At 43.9% G+C, this 19,399-nt stretch overlaps 1 protein-coding gene and 1 long non-coding RNA gene across 2 annotated transcripts in view; one reads left to right on the forward strand and one right to left on the reverse strand.

Annotated features, from left to right (window-relative positions):
- The window catches only part of LOC311138743 (NACHT, LRR and PYD domains-containing protein 12-like), a gene marked incomplete at its 5' end in the record, with an annotated part of 452,061 nt that overhangs the window by 205,845 nt on the left and 226,817 nt on the right, over positions 1-19,399 (forward strand). The gene's annotated exons all lie outside the window — the stretch shown is intronic.
- On the reverse strand, positions 6,245-16,423 carry LOC311103156. The gene is made up of 3 exons (XR_014610064.1): positions 16,273-16,423; positions 8,467-8,574; positions 6,245-6,544 (listed from the first exon to the last, which is right to left on the reverse strand). It is a non-coding gene; the product is annotated as an uncharacterized lncRNA (long non-coding RNA).

Genomic DNA, 19,399 nt, shown 5'->3' on the forward strand with positions numbered 1-19,399 from the left:
CTGCCTCTCCTTAAATATGCTCTCCGTCGCCTCCCATCCGTTACCTGTATTCAAACACACCAACTTTTGAAGGGCTGAGGGGGTAACACATGAAAATACCCTTTCCAACATCTAATGGTGTAAAGAAAATAAGATACACTTGTTGTTGAATGTTTTTGTTGAAGAATAGAATAGATTAGAATAGAATAACAAGCCGATTAATTTACTTCCTTTTAATAGTATTTCAACCTCCCTCTTTGATCCATTTCCACGTCTTTCATATTTCATCCTAGGCAACACAAAATGTAATACAGTCATTTACAAGTGTTTAACTAAAAGTATGTTTCTCTTGATCTAGCCTATTGATTGGTAAAATCAGACAGATTTATTCATCTCACGTCACTTCTATGTGTCTAATTTCTCTCATTAGATTCATCCACAGTCCTAGCGAATGAGTACCTTTATCCATTAATAATAGGCTAATAGGCCTTGTAAGTTGCCACACCATCATGCAGTTCCGCATTTGTACAAAGGGCGGCAGTACTTGTTCATGGTCCTGACTTGGCAGGAAGTAACATACAATATGAATTTCATTGCATGATTTAATTCGATTCTTTTTTTATTTTTTTATTTATTGGGCCAATTACTATTATTTGATTTGATGGACTTATTATTATAGTATCTTGCGTCATCCAGATGCCCAGCCCATATATGGGCTTATTATATGACACTAAGCTTGTTCAGTGTATCGTTTACAGTGTGTGAATATAATGATACTTTGTGTGAAATACATTACATGGACTGACTACATTAAATTACTTCCTAGACTATATTGGCCTGTATACATTTGAGTGTCTGGGCAGTAGGTGCAATTTATTGTTGAAACTGCAGTTCTCTTCAGACTAAATGAACAGGCAGATGACATAAAGGTGTAATTCAGTGGTCACCAACTGGTCGATCTGCACTTGATTCAGAAGCCCTGCGCACCAGGTAGGCAAAGTGTACCCATTTGGAACCATTTCATTTGTCTCAAACCACAAACTCCACCTACCTGGCGGACCGGGAGATCTATATCGAGTACGCCTACTGCGCTGGCCAATCCGATAGCTCAAATCACCGTGCCAACAGCTTCGAAGACCAGGCCACAGCAAAGTTTGATACTAGCCTACTTGAGATTTCATGACTTTTAAAACCATGACCAGAGAGAGACTGTCAAATAATACAGCAAATAGCTGTTGTTTTTATGAGTACGTTTTTATTCAACACTATTACGTCCACTCGCGCGGAAGCTGCAATAAATGAGTTGCTTAGTGTATCGATAGCCCTACGTTTTTATTAGCAGCTCGTCGTGTCTATTTTAATATCGAGGAATATTTCACTTTCTCTGGTCATAGGAACAACATTAATTTGTACATGAGGCAGATGAGGTGCGGCTCGAGTTTCGCCATCAGGTGGAAGATGGTGTCCCCTCTATGGTCAGTCTCACCGGACGAAAGGAAGGAGCGAGCAGGGACCGTGAGAGGCGGACCCTCTGCTGCTATCTCCCGACCTCCGCTGAGACAAAGGCCGTGTTCAAAACAACTGGGAACTCGAACATGTCCTACTTCCGACTTTAGTGCGTTCAAGACAACTGGGAACTCGAAAAAAAACGAGATCCGACTGGGAAAAAATAGTTTTGAACAGTCATCCAACTCGGAATTTCAGGCATCTTTTCTAGAGCTCAGACTTTCCGTCCTAAAGTCATGATTTGATCTCGTTTTTCTCCAGAGTTCCCAGTTGTTGTTTTTTTGTCATTTAGCAGACACTCTTATCCAGAGCGACTTACGGTTAAGTGCCATGCTCAAGGGCACATCGACAGATTTTTCACCTTGTCGGTTCGGGGATTAGAACCAGCAACCTTTCGGTTACTGGCACAACGCTCTTAACCACTAAACTACCTGCCGCGACCATGATGCAGGTACATCAGTCCAGTAAAATCAAAAGACTAATTATTAGCAAATTATTTCAATTTATGCTCAGCTGTGGCTCGCAAGTGCTACACCAACTGATCTATTTTATTATCAAAACTTGTGTTTGAAATATAATATGTTCTGAGAAGAACAATATCGCGGGGCCAGGCATATATAGCCAATATGCTATAATAATGTATTAGGGCTACTGCATAAACTTCATTCTTACAGAACTGTTTTTATTAGGTTAATGAAAAAAAAATAGTTTGTAAAAAATATCTGAGAGTCGAGCTCGGCTTGCTTTTTGACTGCGAAAGTGATCTTGACTCAGAAAAGGTTGGTGACCACTGGTGTAATTGATTGAAGTCTTCTTATCCTATGTGTATCCACAGACAGTATTAAAAGACTAATTATTAGCAATCCTGTTAGTGTCTGTACTACTAATCCTTCTCAACAACAGATAGAGTTCAGACTCTTCACCAGTCAGGTCAAGCAGGTGTAGTACTATGGTGTAGGCTACTACTATGTTGTACTACTATGTACCCTAATACCCTTCTCTATCCCATTGAAAGTCCTGGGTGAAAGTTGACCAGCGGGGGGTTTTAAACGGTATGTACCCCCACCCCTCCACATACACTACCCCCTCCCCTTCTCACCGCCCCCTTTCCATATGCCTCCCAGTAACGTGAGCGCCCCTCGTTTTTATCCCCAGTCAGGTCAAGCAGGTATCCTACTATGGTGGACTACTACTTACCCTAATACCCTCCTCTATCCTTTTTAACGTCCTGGGTGAAAATGTACCCGGGTGAAAGTTTCCCAGAGTGCGGTTTAAAACGGTACGTACCCCGTCCGCCCCGCCACATAGACTACCCCACCCCTTCTCAACACCGTCTTTCCATATGCCTCCCAGTAACGTCCCGCCCCTCGTCCTTATCCTCCTGACACATAACTCTGGGATGAACGGAAATATCTCCTCCTTCAGCAAAATTCCACTCAAGCATAGGCATCCCACTGAAGATCCAGGGGTCCAACCAGGGGTCCTGTGAGGTTAGAGTAAATATGTCTGGATTGAGCGCTGTCCTGAGGGGTATACGAAGCAAGCTGGATCTACTCAGGGTCTAATAAAGCTAACCAGCTTCAGTTAGCTTCGCATTCCAGCTCGGGCTTCATCCGTACTACGACGGTGGATGTTGCGCATCCGCCTGCCGCTAACTCTAGCATGTTGCACATGGCAAATCAAACGCCGAACTCTTCGTTGAGACAATGCCGAAACATCAATCCATGTGCGAGTCAGTGCCATTTTTTCATTTGTGCCAAAATTAAAACGAAATGAAAGTTATCTTGCAAATTCAGCAAGCTATGGTGTGAAATAGGCTTTTATTAGTGCCATATTAATTTTATTACTTATCATTAAATGCCGACTTTGGTGTGTTTATCAATGCACAATCACACGCATCTTTTTTCCCCTACTCCTATCGATAAAATAATTGTATTAAGTCATACAAAAGTATGCAACTGTGCATGAAGTTTAAAATGCATTCTGTCATTACTAAATGTGCAATGTGATATATTTTAACATTACAATTTTTTAACACACAAAACATTTGATTAATAAAATATTTGTCAGAGGAAGGCCCTCAAAATTGTCAAAGACTCCAGCCACCCTAGTCATAGACTGTTCTCTCTGCTACCGCACGGCAAGCGGTACCGGAGTGCCAAGTCTAGGTCCAAAAGACTTCTCAACAGCTTCTACCCCCAAGCCATAAGACTCCTGAACAGCTAATCATGGCTACCCGGACTATTTGCACTGCCCCCCCACCCCATCCTTTTTACGCTGCTGCTACTCTGTTAAGTATTTATGCATAGTCACTTTAACTCTACCCACATGTACATATTACCTCAACTAGCCGGTGCCCGCACATTGACTCTGCAACGGTACCCCCCTGTATATATAGCCTCCCTACTGTCACTTTATTTTACTTCTGCTCTTTTTTTCTCAACACTTTTTTTGTTGTTGTTTTATTCTTACTTTTTTTGTTAAAATAAATGCACTGTTGGTTAAGGGCTGTAAGTAAGCATTTCACTGTAATGTCTGCACCTGTTGTATTCGGCGCATGTGACCAATAACATTTGATTTGATTTGATTTGATTTGATATTTAAATCAGTCTTCCTCAAATGAAGGGGATGATGATGCAATCTTTACAAGAGGGAGGAAATCTGATTTCATTGGTCCTCAACTCATGGTTCAGTCATTTCATTCAGGGTAAATGGAGTTAGCCCTGAGTTAGCCTGCCCCGGAGCAGGTTAGTTCTGAAGGATTTGTTGTCATAGAAAATTACCTGGCTAAAAGGTGAGCCACTTTCGTATTACCGGTTATCCCAAGTTGACCAAAGTTGCCTCGCTAACTCCTCAAACCTGCTTTGTAGGATACCCCTCTGGTGAGTGGTTTGTGTGTCAGGAGGAGGGAGGGGAGGGGAGGGGAGGGGGTAAAGGTCTGTTCTTTCACATGGTGATACAACACATGGTGATACAACATGGAACGTTCCTGGGAGCGTGGTGAGAGCAGGCCACAGTTACGCACACACACATACCCTCCATCCCTCACATGCATGTACAGTACCACCACCTGCATTGCCATATCTCCTCTCCCCATTCACTCTCTCATACACAGTTCACACATGCTTACTGACCCTAATGCATAGCTAGTGTATTTCCTCTCTCACACTCAGTTCACAGAGCATTTAACTCACATTTACAAATATCAAATCAACTACAAGAGATAGGCTAAGACTTCATGGGGCGTCCACTTATGTGCCACTCCTAGTTCTGTTATGTGTAGTGCTATGTCTCACTACCTAGCCCCCTTAACACACATACCCTCCTTACATGCACACATTGTCCTCGCATGCGGTCACATCTCTCTCTCTCTCCTGTTAGCTGTCTGATTCTGGAGCCCCAGGGGATAGATTGACACTTTCATCTACTCACACATCCTGATTAGCCTTGGAGTCTACTCACACACACACACCATAGAAAGTGTGTGTGTGTGTGTGTCATGCCAGAACCTCCCTTAACCCCACGTCACCCATCTCTGGGCCTTCAGCCCGTCTGCAGGACAAACACATACGCACTTAACCCTCATTGTCAGGACCCATTGATCCTGTGCAGTGTGTGGCTGAGTAACAGTTCTACACCCTTTTCCAGAAGTTTACTTGCACTTTTCCCGTCATGTTTTTAAAAGCATATGATTAGTGTAAGCATTGGCTGGAGTCAGTTTACACCATTGTTCAATCCATGTAAGAAAGAGCAAGTGTACACTTTGGTAGAAGGGTGGGAAATGGGGATGCAGGCTCTGTGTCCAGTCCCTAGTCCAGAGTGCGATCATGGAATCAGTCATAGTTAAGAGTGCATCAGTCACATTTGACAGATTAAGGGTTAACTGCATTAGTCAAATTAAGGGTTTATCTCCCATCTCCTGGGCCTTTAAACCCTTTACAAAGAGACAGAATAATCCCAGGTTCAAACGCTTTTGGATTAAAGAGTTGAATCTTAAAAGTAAAAGTGCAAAGAGAGAGTCTTAAAATCAGACACATTCACCAGTTTTTGATGGTCTGAGCCCGTATTCATAAAGCACCTCAGAGTAGGATTGCTGATGTAGGATCATGTCCCCCCCAATCTTATTCATTAGGCTCTAAAAGGCTAAACTGGTCCTAGATCAGCACTCCTGAGAAGCTTTATAAATAGGGGCCCTGGTCTGCAACAGGTCATTATGTATCCAAAAGGTCTAAAAACCCAAAGCCCAATTCAGAACATGAAACTGTAGAGACGGGTTAGCTGACAACGTCAGGAAAACGATGCGCACACTTCAATGGGGCAGAAGTCCGTGTGTTGTGACTCTGGATGGTCAGATAGCTAGCAACTATGACAAGAAGCTGCCATGTGGGGAATCGTCGGTGGCTCGTTTCAGCTAGTTTAGCTTGTTCTTGATACCATGGTCTTGTTTTGAGGTGTTTTAACTGATGTCACGTCTATGCTAATATGTCTCAAATTCACTTGCTAGCTAACCAACAACTGTAACGATGTATGAGAGACAAGTGCTCATTGATTTATGTTTTCAATAAACATTGGAGACGAAACATAGTTTACATGTTGTCAACAATCTAAGCCAACCCAGTCTGTTTTGCCCCATATATTCGCACGCGTCGGTTTTGTTGCTAAACAACCAACCCGTCTATTGAGGTTACAAAACTGTTAAAAGAACCCAGAATTACATTTCACATTACATTCTAAAAGAGAAGCGAAGCAAGAGGCAAAATGTTATACCAATTTCTTTTAGACTTTATTATTCCATTTAAATGCTTGCATCTCAAGTGGACAATTTACATAAAACCCATAGGCTCTCCGGAATTGTCTACAAATGGATGTACTCAGCCACGGTGGGAGCAGAGCAGGGGTACAAATTGGAAGACACCATTTAAGCTTAATGGGGGGTTGGGGAGGAAGGTAAGAGGTGGATGGTTTCTGCCAGGCGCCGAACCCCGCCAGTATCATTCAGCCCAGTGCTTGTTGTGCAGAAGGGAATGCTGGGAAACATGGAGGACTCAGTGCAGTGGACCTGGAGAGAGTGAGCGAGAGAAAGTGTGCAGGAACAGAAAAGAGAGAGGAGGTAGAGAAATGTAGAGAGAAGTAGAGCGAATTAGTTTCAGTCATATTGGCTTAACATCTACAGTGGGGGGAAAAAGTATTTAGTCAGCCACCAATTGTGCAAGTTCTCCCACTTAAAAAGATGAGAGAGGCCTGTAATTTTCATCATAGGTACACGTCAACTATGACAGACAAAATGAGAAATAAAATTCCAGAAAATCACATAGTAGGATTTTTAATGAATTTATTTGCAAATTATGGTGGAAAATAAGTATTTGGTCAATAACAAAAGTTTCTCAATACTTGTTATATACCCTTTGTTGGCAATGACACAGGTCAAACGTTTTCTGTAAGTCTTCACAAGGTTTTCACACACTGTTGCTGGTATTTTGGCCCATTCCTCCATGCAGATCTCCTCTAGAGCAGTGATGTTTTGGGGCTGTCGCTGGGCAACACGGACTTTCAACTCCCTCCAAAGATTTTCTATGGGGTTGAGATCTGGAGACTGGCTAGGCCACTCCAGGACCTTGAAATGCTTTTTACGAAGCCACTCCTTCGTTGCCCGGGCGGTGTGTTTGGGATCATTGTCATGCTGAAAGTCCCAGCCACGTTTCATCTTCAATGCCCTTGCTGATGGAAGGAGGTTTTCACTCCAAATCTCACGATACATGGCCCCATTCATTCTTTCCTTTACACGGATCAGTCGTCCTGGTCCCTTTGCAGAAAAACAGCCCCAAAGCGTGATGTTTCCACCCCCATGCTTCACAGTAGGTATGGTGCAACTCAGCATTCTTTGTCCTCCAAACACGACGAGTTGAGTTTTTACCTAAAAGTTCTATTTTGGTTTCATCTGACCATATGACATTCTCCCAATCCTCTTCTGGATCATCCAAATGCACTCTAGCAAACTTCAGACGGGCCTGGACATGTACTGGCTTAAGCAGGGGGACACGTCTTGCACTGCAGGATTTGAGTCCCTGGCGGCGTAGTGTGTTACTGATGGTAAGCTTTGTTACTTTGGTCCCAGCTCTCTGCAGGTCATTCACTAGGTCCCCCCGTGTGGTTCTGGGATTTTTGCTCACCATTCTTGTGATCATTTTGACCCCACGGGGTGAGAACTTGCGTGGAGCCCCAGATCGAGGGAGATTATCAGTGGTCTTGTATGTCTTCCATTTCCTAATAATTGCTCCCACAGTTGATTTCTTCAAACAAAGCTGCTTACCTATTGCAGATTCAGTCTTCCCAGCCTGGTGCAGGTCTACAATTTTGTTTCTGGTGTCCTTTGACAGCTCTTTGGTCTTGGCCATAGTGGAGTTTGGAGTGTGACTGTTTGAGGTTGTGGACAGGTGTCTTTTATACTGATAACAAGTTCAAACAGGTGCCATTAATACAGGTAACGAGTGGAGGACAGAGGAGCCTCTTAAAGAAGAAGTTACAGGTCTGTGAGAGCCAGAAATCTTGCTTGTTTGTAGGTGACCAAATACTTATTTTCCACCATCATTTGCAAATAAATTCATTAAAAATCCTACAATGTGATTTTCTGGATTTTTTTTTCTCAATTTGTCTGTCATAGTTGACGTGTACCTATGATGAAAATTACAGGCCTCTCTCATCTTTTTAAGTGGGAGAACTTGCACAATTGGTGGCTGACTAAATACTTTTTTTCCCCCACTGTACCTCCCTGGCTAGACTAGATAGACTGGCTGGCCATTGGGTTGTGTACACCATAAGCCAGGTCCTGCACGCTATTCAATTCACATTCCATGAGTGTGCCCCAATAGTCAGCTAAGCATTTCCTATGGCATTACAGAAAGTCCATTACTGGACAAAGAAAGGTTGGCTTTAGTAGTTAGGAGCCGTTTCAGGACACAGCACCCCTGGATGTGAACTTACATTTCCTGTGAGTCTAGCTCCTCCTATCCTCACGACGCCTCCGCTGCACTCTTCACACAGGCTGCAAACGCCTCCATCAGATCCTTACAGTCACCGCCCTCCTTCACACTGCAGAGAGAACACAACCACATGGTCAGGACCTCTGAGGGAGGGACCTTTGATCCTCTCCTCCAATGCTAGTATCAGTTTGACAGCCATGGAGACAATATAGATCTTTGAAGCATGTAGATAGGTCGGCCATCGAGCTCAGCACCAAATGATCCCTGTCAACTCAACTAAAGATGTTTAGGCATCAAGCTGTCAAGCCGTCAGCCCTGAAGTGTCCTAGTCCTACCCTGACTGAACATCAGATATAGTATGAGCTTTTCTAAAATTATGTTGCCATTCCTCATATTGACCCAAGTCAAACTGGTCATACAGACAGACACTGCCCTCAATAAAGGAGTGGACTGGTTACATAGGTAGAGAGTTTTGGCAGACTGGTCACTAGAGAGGACAGGGAGGGGAGGGGGGTTGAGGGAGATTATTTCAGGAACTCAGCACCAAACAGCGGGCAGACACTGACACAACGCATTAGGGTGATGGGGCGAAAGGGAGCGAGGGAAGAGAGGAGGATGGGGATAAACCCATCTGTGAGGGAGGGCGGACATCAGGGAGAATGAGTGATTGCGTGACAACGCAAAATGGATGACGAAAAGACCAGGTAGGAGGGCAAGAGTCAGAGATGGCAGGAGGGGATGGATTGACTGACATGACTGTCTGCAACCCCACAATACCTCACCATTCTCCAGGGGGCATTTCCGGGTGCAACCCCCTTGGCTCCATGCCACCCCCCCCCCCATCCCCATCCCCATCCCCTTGTAGCTGGGCTGATCTCTATGATGTAACTCACAGCGGGTCTCTGCAGATTAAAAAAGGTTTATGCAATTAGGGGGAGGTGGGGGGGATGACCCAACAGCAGCATAGAGGACCTGGCCCTGAGGCTTTGTGACCAGATAATCCATCCACCATAAACATCCCCTGCTTTTACCACAGAGGGAAAGTGCTAAAAGACATAGATATGACTGGACCAAACCTACTATGAGAAGCAGGGGGGGGGGGGGGGGGTAACCAAAAACAGGCAGCCATTTTAATAATCAAATAGCATTGAACTGTAATGGAGGAAGGTAAAGAGGGATGGATAGAAACACATTCATTCTGCCACTATAGGAGCAACACAGGGTCTGGGTGCCCAGGGCCTCGTAAACCAACCGAACCAGTTAGGCTTTGTTATGTAATGAACAGAACAGAACTCCCCTGTTTGTCCATCTTCAGCTCCACACAAACACGAATGGGGGAATCCTTTGTGAATTAACCAAGGGGATAACTTTGGGAGTTTGAATATACATAAAAAATATTAGTTTCAGGTTAACATTTTGGGATTGAGTGATCAACATGCAAGAGTCATCTGCCGCGGAGTGTTACCTCTGGGCGTCAGAGAGGTTGCAGAGGCAGCGAACTGACGACATCACCGTGAGAGCGGTCACATAACATAAGGGGGTGGGGGGCATCACTCACATTACGGCACCACCGCCACGTTGGCATGGCAATGGGCAACGACCACTTTATGGCGCATTTTAGGGCGCATCACAGAGCAAGTTAAAGAGGGTAGGATAGGGTGGCAAGGGTTTGTATGGGAGGAGGATGACTGGTGGAAACACTGCCTTTACAATCAGGAAATGAAGATGTGAATTATTTAGGGCTGTCGGCCAGCCACTAGTGGTACACGGGTCAGCGGTTTGTTTACCCGCAATTGCTTATAACCCACTCGCAACTGCCTGACTACATGTGATAAAGTGAAAATTAGGATTAGTTTTTGCCCAATTAGCATATGTTTAGGCTATTTGGTAGTAATCTTGTCTATAATTAGATACATGCACCTTCTCTTCTGTCATTATATGTTGCCCTAGAAGACTAAATAAATCCTTGCTCACCAGAATGTCATAAATCGATAGAATGAATGCTTCAATCTAGTTGACATTGTTAAAGTTCTGTCATCTCTGAGTCTTTCACAGAGCAAAGACGTTTAGGGACATGGGAGAAAATGCACAAAAAAAAAGAAAAAAAGAAAGGAAAACATAAATCTCCAAATCACATCAGTTTGACCGGTTGTAAGGAAATATACTGAACAAAAATATAAATGTAACATGCAACAGTTTCAACGATTTTACTGAGTTCAGTTCATATGAGGAAATCAGTCAATTGAAATAAATTCATTAGGCCCTAATCTATGGATTTCCCGACTGGGAATACAGATATGCATCTGTTGGTTAAAGATACCTTTAAAAATAAATGGGCCTCACAATGGGCCTCAGGATCTCATTGCGGTATTTTTGTGCATTCAAATTGCCAATCAATAAAATGCAATTGTGTTCGTTGTTCGTAGCATATGCCTGCCCATACCATAACCCCACCGCCACCATGGGGCACTCTGTTCACAATGTTGACATCAGTAAACCGCTCGCCCACACGACGCCATACACATGGTCTGCGTTTGTGAGGCATCAATTCTCTGCCAACAGCTCTGATGGACATTCCTGCAGTCAGCATGCCAATTGCACGCTCCCTCAAAACTTGAGACATCTGTGGCATTGTGTTGTGTGACAAAATTGCACATTTTAGAGTGGCCTTTTATTGTCCCCAGCACAAGGTGCACCTGTGTAATGATCATGCGGTTTAATCAGCTTCTCGGGACCAACACCAACACTTTATATGTTGCGTTTATATTTATGTTCAGTGTAGAAAGCTGTGAAAACAACCCAACATGTTTCTGATAAGATTTCAGTTTGGCTTGGATGCATATTTTATGTGGTTGAAATACTAATCAGCTTTTATGATGCTGATAAAGACAGCATCTCTACAGACGTTATCTAACGCATTCTCTCAAGATGCTAAAATAAATAATCATATTTCTCCACACCTGTTCTCGAGTCAAATTTTAGCCTACATTTGGTGTACCATTTTACTGCAAGAAATGCTTCATTCTGCAGGAGTTAATATTAAGGCTATGTAAGAGGTTATAGACCTACAGTCAGTGTCCAGATTCCAGTTTCCATTTAACCCATCTGAACAGTAGGCTTCAGTTCCCTTGACGTGCCATAGGCCTATTTGAAGTCCCCATCTTGTGAATGACAAATTTGTATAGCGCCTCACAATCAAACATCATCCGCTTTTACCACTTCACCAAATCTTTCCCTTGTTAGTGCCCTAAAGGAACACCTGCTCAATTCTGATTATCAATCAAGTTTGCAGCACTCAGACAAAAAACATTGGTTTGGAGTATTAAATATAATATGGTCAACAGTATAATCTGAATTGGGCTTGAATAGAGAGTGCAAACTGTATATAGAACGTATATAACTAGGCTGTCCTAATGGAGAATAAGGGAAGCATGGAAAATGGCATCAAAGAGGCGGGCACCATCCAAATCAAATGTTATTTGTCACGTGCGCCGAATACAACAGGTGTAGACCTTACTGTGAAATGCATTCTTACAAGCCCTTAACCAACAATGCAGTTAAGAAAAATGAGAGTTAAGAAAATATTTACTAAATAAACTAAAGTACAAAATAAAAATTAAAGAGCAACAATAAAATAACAATAACGAGACTATATACACAGGGTCAATGTGCGGGGTACAAGTTAGTCGAGGTAATATGTATATGTAGGTAGGGGTAAAGTGACTATGCATAGATAATAAACAGCGAGTAGCTGTAGTCCATAATAGTTTGCAAACCCTGCCACATCCGACGAGCGTCGGAGCCGGTGTAGTAGGATTCAATCTTAGTCCTGTATTGACGTTTTGCCTGTGCCAGACCAGCACACTAGAGAAAAGAGAGTAGGGACACGGAGCCAATGTGTAACTCTGTGTTGTTGTTGTTTTTATCACACTGCTTTGCCTTATCTTGGCCAGGTCGCAGTTGTAAATGAGAACTTGTTCTCAACTGGCTTACCTGGTTAAATAAAGGTTAAATAAAAAAATAAAAACAGCACCCAACATTTAAACATCTCTGAAGTTCCTCCCGAGTGGCGCAGTGGTCTAAGGCACTGCATCGCAGTGCTAGCTGTGCCACTAGAGATCCTGGTTCGAATCCAGGCTCTGTCAAAGCCGGCTGCGACTGGGAGACCCATGGGGCGGCGCACAATTGGCCCAGCGTCGTCCAGGGTAGGGGAGGGAATGGCCGGCAGGGATGTAGCTCAGTTGGTAGAGCATGGCATTTGCAACGCCAGGGTTGTGGGTTCGTTTCCCACGGGGGGCCAGTATGAAAAATAAAACAATTATGTATGCACTCACTAACTGTAAGTTGCTCTGGATAAGAGCGTCTGCTAAATGACTAAAATGTAAGTTGGTTACTGGACCTGTCTGAGTGGGGTAATAAAAGTGACCTAAAGTCACTACACTGTGAAGAGTTCAATGGCATTGGGATGCCTGCGAGTGAACAACTATGGAGGGAACTAAGAGAAGGCCTACAATGACAGGGATATCATTCTAGGACCAATACAAACATTGTCTGAGTCTCAAATGGCACCCTATTCCCTATATTGTGTGATCACTGGGCTCTGGTCAAAAGTAGTGCACTAAATAGGGAATAGGATGTAATTTGAGACAGAGCCATTATCTATGGAGCAGGAGGAGAAGAAAGATCAAAGCTATGATCAAAATAAAGAAAATAACTGCGAATGACTTGGTTGGTTTCCAGTTGGAGCCCTGTTGTAGCTATGGGGTCTCGAATTGCACTGCATTCCATCCAAGTAAACCACACTTTCAATCAAGCAGAGCAAGCACATGCATGTCTACATACAAGCCGGGGGCCAGGGTCTGTGTGGAAGGCTTGGGTGTTGGCTTACAAGTTACAGTTAGGGAAGACTACCAAAGTTACCACAGAACCTAATTTCAAAGTACACAGCAGGACCCACACAGGTAGTACACATGGTGCTTGCCTACGGAGCTGTGAGGGGAACGGCACCTCCTTACCTTCAGGCTCTGATCAGACCCTACACCCAAACGAGGGCACTACGTTCATCCACCTCTGGCCTGCTAGCTCCCCTACCTCTACGGAAGCACAGTTCCCGCTCAGCCCAGTCAAAGCTATTCGCTGCTCTGGCACCCCAATGGTGGAACAAGCTCCCCCACGACAGCATAGTCACTGACCACCTTCCGGAGACACTTGAAACCCTACCTCTTTAAGGAATACCTGAAATAGTATAAAGTAATCCTTCTTCCCCCACACATGTATTATTTTTTTCTTTTTTAAAGGTGGTTGTCCCACTGGCTATCATAAGTTGAATGCACCAATTTGTAAGTCGCTCTGGATAAGAGCGTCTGCTAAATGATGTAAATGTAAATGTAGTAGACATCTGTAACGTGGTTAATATTAATATTTAAAGAGGCAGTTAGTTATCAGAGTCATACATTGACATGTATAATCTATACGTCTCCATGTCCTGACTACGAGATACGCTACATACCGCTGTTAACAGGGGCGTCTGTAAGGCACACACAAATGCCTTGTCACAGGTTCAAAGGTCAGTCAACGCAGGTTCTAGAACGTTAAGGCTGGGGCCGCAAACTGAGCTCAAAGTACTTTCCAGAGGAATTGTTTGGCCCAATACCAAACTGACCCCTAGACCCTAAGGCCTGTGTACTTGTGGATATCTGAGGATTAGACAGGTGTAATCAACAACATTACATTTGTTTGAGTTTGAAGGCGTCAAGGTGACCCTTCAACTAATCCATGTCTTTCTTGGTGACATGTCAGGGCAGGCCAAGCCAGCCAAGATGGCCGCAGTCAGCTGTGCATCATGTGAGGCCATTTAAAAATATATATGTTTTCAGGTTCCAAGGCAAGTCGTCACCATGATCATGATCTATGGCCATAGGATAGGACATGGTATCCTGGATGTTTACACACCAACCCATGCATGACTATTTAGGATTCAAGAGTGGAGCTATAAATACATCGTCCTGGTATACATTACTCAGTCAGCCCTCTGGTACAGCTAGCTACGCTGCCTTCAGCAGGTCCACTGCCATCACGTGGACCATGTTACAGGATACAGTATCATTTGGGCCCGTCAATGACAAACCCCAAGGACCATAAGGTTAACAGTAGAACCCTGGCCTGTAGGTTAACAGTAGAACCCTGGCCTGTAGGATAACGGTAGAACCCTGGCCTGTAGGATAACGGTAGAACCCTGGCCTGTAGGATAACAGTAAGACCCTTGCCTGTAGGGTTAACAAAGTGTCCTGAAAAGTTTCACCAAAACAGCACAGGGCCTTTGACTAATTTTCAAAGTAGATTTTATTTACTGTTGCATAGAACAAAGTGCTGTACATTGTAAAAAAAATAAAAAATAATAACAATAAATAAATAATTCACAATAAGTGCCCTAGACCCAAGTGTTGAGAAACCTTCATCTAGTTTCTAATGCAACATTGACAAATTATAAAAGTATAAATGCTGAGGTAAAGGGCACATGATGCACAGTGAACTATAATAGAGGCCTACAACGTGCATCAACACTACACTCCATTCATAAAAAGGTGCCCTACCACAAACATAGGGAACTTAATTCAATGACATTCAATTCACCATGGCTCACGACCGTTATAGGCCCACTGAAAATGTAACTAAAACAAAACTTTACAACCAGCAGCCAACCTAACTCATCCCTACCTTGCCCTGCAGCCTACCACCCCCTAAACCCTGCATCCTTATCTCATCACTCACACCCATTGGTCTGGACTTATCTGGCCTATACAGCCTGGGACACTCCAGGGCCAAGCTCTAGCTCCAACCCCTGCAACAACACATCAAAATACAACACCAAGGGTCAAAATCCATCTCGGTTTTGGTGAAATATCAATGTGAATATTGACAGAGTTGAAAACCGCTGAGGGCTAGAGTAGACACATTACATCAGCCATCGAACCGGGCTTTGACATTGCACTGTCATTGAGCCCTCACACACAACCCCACCATCCAGGTTTCCTGTGTCTACGCATTTCTAGAGATAAAACCCACAACAATCTCACTCTGCACTAATCTTGCGGAGGGAGGACGGAGTGAGGACAGAGGAGGGGGGAACATTAAGGGTGTCCATCTTGCATTTCAAGGTATTTGATGTGTCATTTTTAGTGCACACAGGTCGGGACAATTAATCAGTGAGTTAGCGACTTAGCGCTGGCTAACGCTCACTCAGCGCTGTTAACACAGCAAGGCCAGGGAAGCTGAGTGGGGACAGACATGGCGACATAACGAGGGAGGTTGGGAGCGGGAGAGAACATGATGTAGGCAAATTCCCTGCCTTCAATCATGCGTGTGTGAGAGAGACCGCCGTGCTTTGACCCCAAGACCCCTACGTGCGTACCCCCCCAATCTGCCAAGACAGTTTAAATTCAGTTACATTTTGAAAATGTGATTCTTCCATCACCATGCACTGCACTACTCAACTGCTCCGCCATTTTATCATGGCGCAACACAAGGATGCCACACGACATCAACTCACTATGCACCGCTATAGCCTACCTCCAAACCTGCAAACAACGGGGGAGGGAATTCCACTAGCCACTTAAAATAAACACAACTCAACACTGAAATCCACTTGGAGACACGGAACTTCCAAGTGAAAAGCACTAGAAGCACTGCGGCTTTGCCATGTCCATCCAACGAGTTGGAAGCCGTGGATGGGCATCCTGGAGACGTTGGTCCCGGTGGCAATGGCGGACACAAACAGAGAACCACATCCATCCGGACAGACACTCACCATTTGTCCAGGTCTGCCTTGATGCTTGCACATGCGGCAGGGACGGGGGCCTCATCGGGAGCAGCGGTCTCGGAGTCCGACATGTCTGTAGAGTTGCTGTTTGTGTGAGTGTCTCCTCTGTATGCCTGTGGGTTGCGTGTGCCAGAGAGAGAGGAAGAAAGTGAGAGGAGAGAGCAGAGGAACGTGTTAGTGGGAGGGGCAAGTGAACACATGAGGGGAGGGAGGGGAGAAAATGTGACAGGGCAGAACACATGTGAAAATAAGGGTCGGCTCAGTGACCCAGACCAAGTTCATAGGGAAAATAAATGTGGAGAAGGGGTCAATAGACTAAAAATGACACTTCAAATACCATGAAATGCCAGATGGATACCCTTAATGTTCACATAGGCCTACAACTCATTCACCAACGTGGCAAGTGGCAACCCATACCAACAACCATCTATTAAAGCAGTGGACGAAGCAAAACTGACATTACTTTTGTGCGCACCTTGCCACAGATGCGCACGTTTCGGGGCCCGTGCGCGCACACGAAGATGGAGTGCTGAGCGCAGCAGAAGGTAAAAAAATGTTTATCCATCAAAGCAAAACGATCCCCGCACGACCTATGGACGAGTGCCACCTATTGGCCTGTTCAAGAAATGACGCACTGTAGTAATGCGTAAAAAGGTCACCCCAAATAATGATGGAAAACGCATGCATCCGTTGGAAAGCAAAGCACGAGTCCTACAACTAGCCTATAGCTAAACTTAAAGCCATTTTTTCAAAACAGGAAGATTTTAACTACTATTCAGTAGTCCATAAAGGAGTTTAAAAATCAAACATGTTTAGGCTACGGAATGGGCGCATTTGAGTGGTAAGGCGAAAGCAACCGACTGTAGACAAAAGTCTAGGAGTAAAGTCAGGGAGGTGCATGTGCGACATCCGAAAGTCAGACACTAATGTGTTTTTCGAACAGCAAGGCTCAGATCAACATGACAGTTTTGCCATTGATTATAAAAAATATATATACATATAATTTCGAAATAACCATGGCTCCAACCCCCATTTCACACACTCACAAACTGAATTAATATGCGTGTACTTATACAATCAATGACAGAGAGAGACTAAAATATCACATTCATTTGTATATAGGCTACATAAAGTTGGTTCCTGTTTCAGTCATGTCTTTGGTCACATTCGTGTCAAACAAACATCCTAATGATTGGTTGAAAATAGAGCCTCCCACAATGCAGGCGATGGCTGCAGGACGAAGTTGGTGAAGAGCAAGCCCGGAAACTTGCAGTCAAATTGTCATGACCTTTGATCACATGATTTCTGTTAAACTCATGCAGTCCAAACGTAGGCGCAAGTAGGAAATGTTTTAAAACCCCATAATGCAACACACTTAAAGGTGGTGACCAATGATGGTCCCCCGAGCTGACAAAAGTGATCCGCTCGTCGTTTGCAACGCCAGAGTTGTGGGTTTGATTCCCACGGGGGGCCAGTATAAAAATTTTTTATTCACTAACTGTAAGTCGCTCTGGATAAGAGCGTCTGCTAAATGACGTAAATGTAAATGTAAATGCTCGAACGCGCCAATTTACTCGGCAAAGGCTGAAGTGTCAGTGAGGCCCTTGCATGAACAGGTCCATAGGATTCTCAAGGGCACGGACATACAACGGTCATACAAGTCGTTACCTTCAAAGGCTACCGGCAGAAGTCAGTGCCATAGGTTGATAAACAACCATAAACGTTTTTTAAGGAACAGTAAAGAAACCAAACCATTATCTCCCCAACCATAAACAGTTACGAACACTTATTTAATACTACTCCAGCCTGGCCAAGGTTGCGCAATAAATCCAGATGATTAGCCTATATCAAAGTAGACTACACATAGGGGGCTACGGAAATTAATTTAAGTTCAAACTCGGTTGTAAACTTTGTTTGATAAAACTGTGGCTCGAAGGCAATTAATTCAAACACCCTACTTAAATGTTACACTCCAAGGAGTGTAGAAACACCATTTTTGCACGGTGTGTGCTAAGCAAAAACCACAATCGTTTTAACAATATACAGGCTAATTGCATTGGCTCCATAAGGGCTACTACACAATTCGAAACGCATATTTCATAAATTTACTGTCAAGAATTGCCATTTTGGCAGCTGCCATTGCGAGCGGTCACATCAAACAAAAGTCTAATCACAGGAATGTGGCACATGGATAAATGAATAGGCCCAGCGTGCAGCACAGGTAACTTTTTACAAACAGTCCACATAGTCAGAAATGCGAAACATTCGAGACTCAAAAACAAAGAATGCTGAATAAATCCCGAGTCTAGGGCCTACTTATGCATATTTCAGTAAAACAGCTCAAAACCCAAACATTTTCCAACCGTTCATCCACGATATTTTACCTGATCCCCCGTAGTCAATATTAACAAACGCTATCGGCTTTCCTTTATAGGCTACCTGACCGCGACCCTTGCATCCCCCCCAACAGACCAGCAACCAATTACAAGGGGTCTATGACTCGAGTCTGGTAAACGTAGTCTTTTGGACATAGCCTACAGCCATAGGCCTAATACTATACCATGTTCTGTACTGTGCATAATGCTTTTATAAGAAAGCATGGACATTTAACGCCCAATAAGTGAAGTTGCATGCAAAAAATACTGAATACTGAAGAGAAAACCTAACAACCATGGTGAGATAGCCCAACGGTGTTCTTATACCATCTTTGCCGACGCCCCCTTCACCCAACCACCTTCCCTCCTTCTCCCATAGAGAAGCCTCGGATGTCCATTAATAGCTCCTATAGATTCATATTCATGGGAAAAACACCACGAGAGGCTTAACTCTAGATCTAATTAAATTACCATTAAATGCCACCCAATTACTTTGTCCTGCAGTGGGATTGGATTTGACTGGAATGAACTGGAACTTTAGTTCAATGCATAACTGGAACAGGAACACAAATGTACAAAAAGCAGTAGGCTTACACTACACATAGCAGCAGTACACGTGCCAGACCCTCTTGACATGAGAGTTACATGTACATAGCCTATGTTTGAATCAATGAGAACATTTTGTAGCCTAAGCTTTTACAAAACATACAAAAACTTGGTAGAAGTTAGCACATGGCTGT

Source organism: Coregonus lavaretus, assembly GCF_964263955.1.
Source record: "Coregonus lavaretus genome assembly, chromosome: 2".
Taxonomy (NCBI): Eukaryota; Metazoa; Chordata; class Actinopteri; order Salmoniformes; family Salmonidae; genus Coregonus; species Coregonus lavaretus.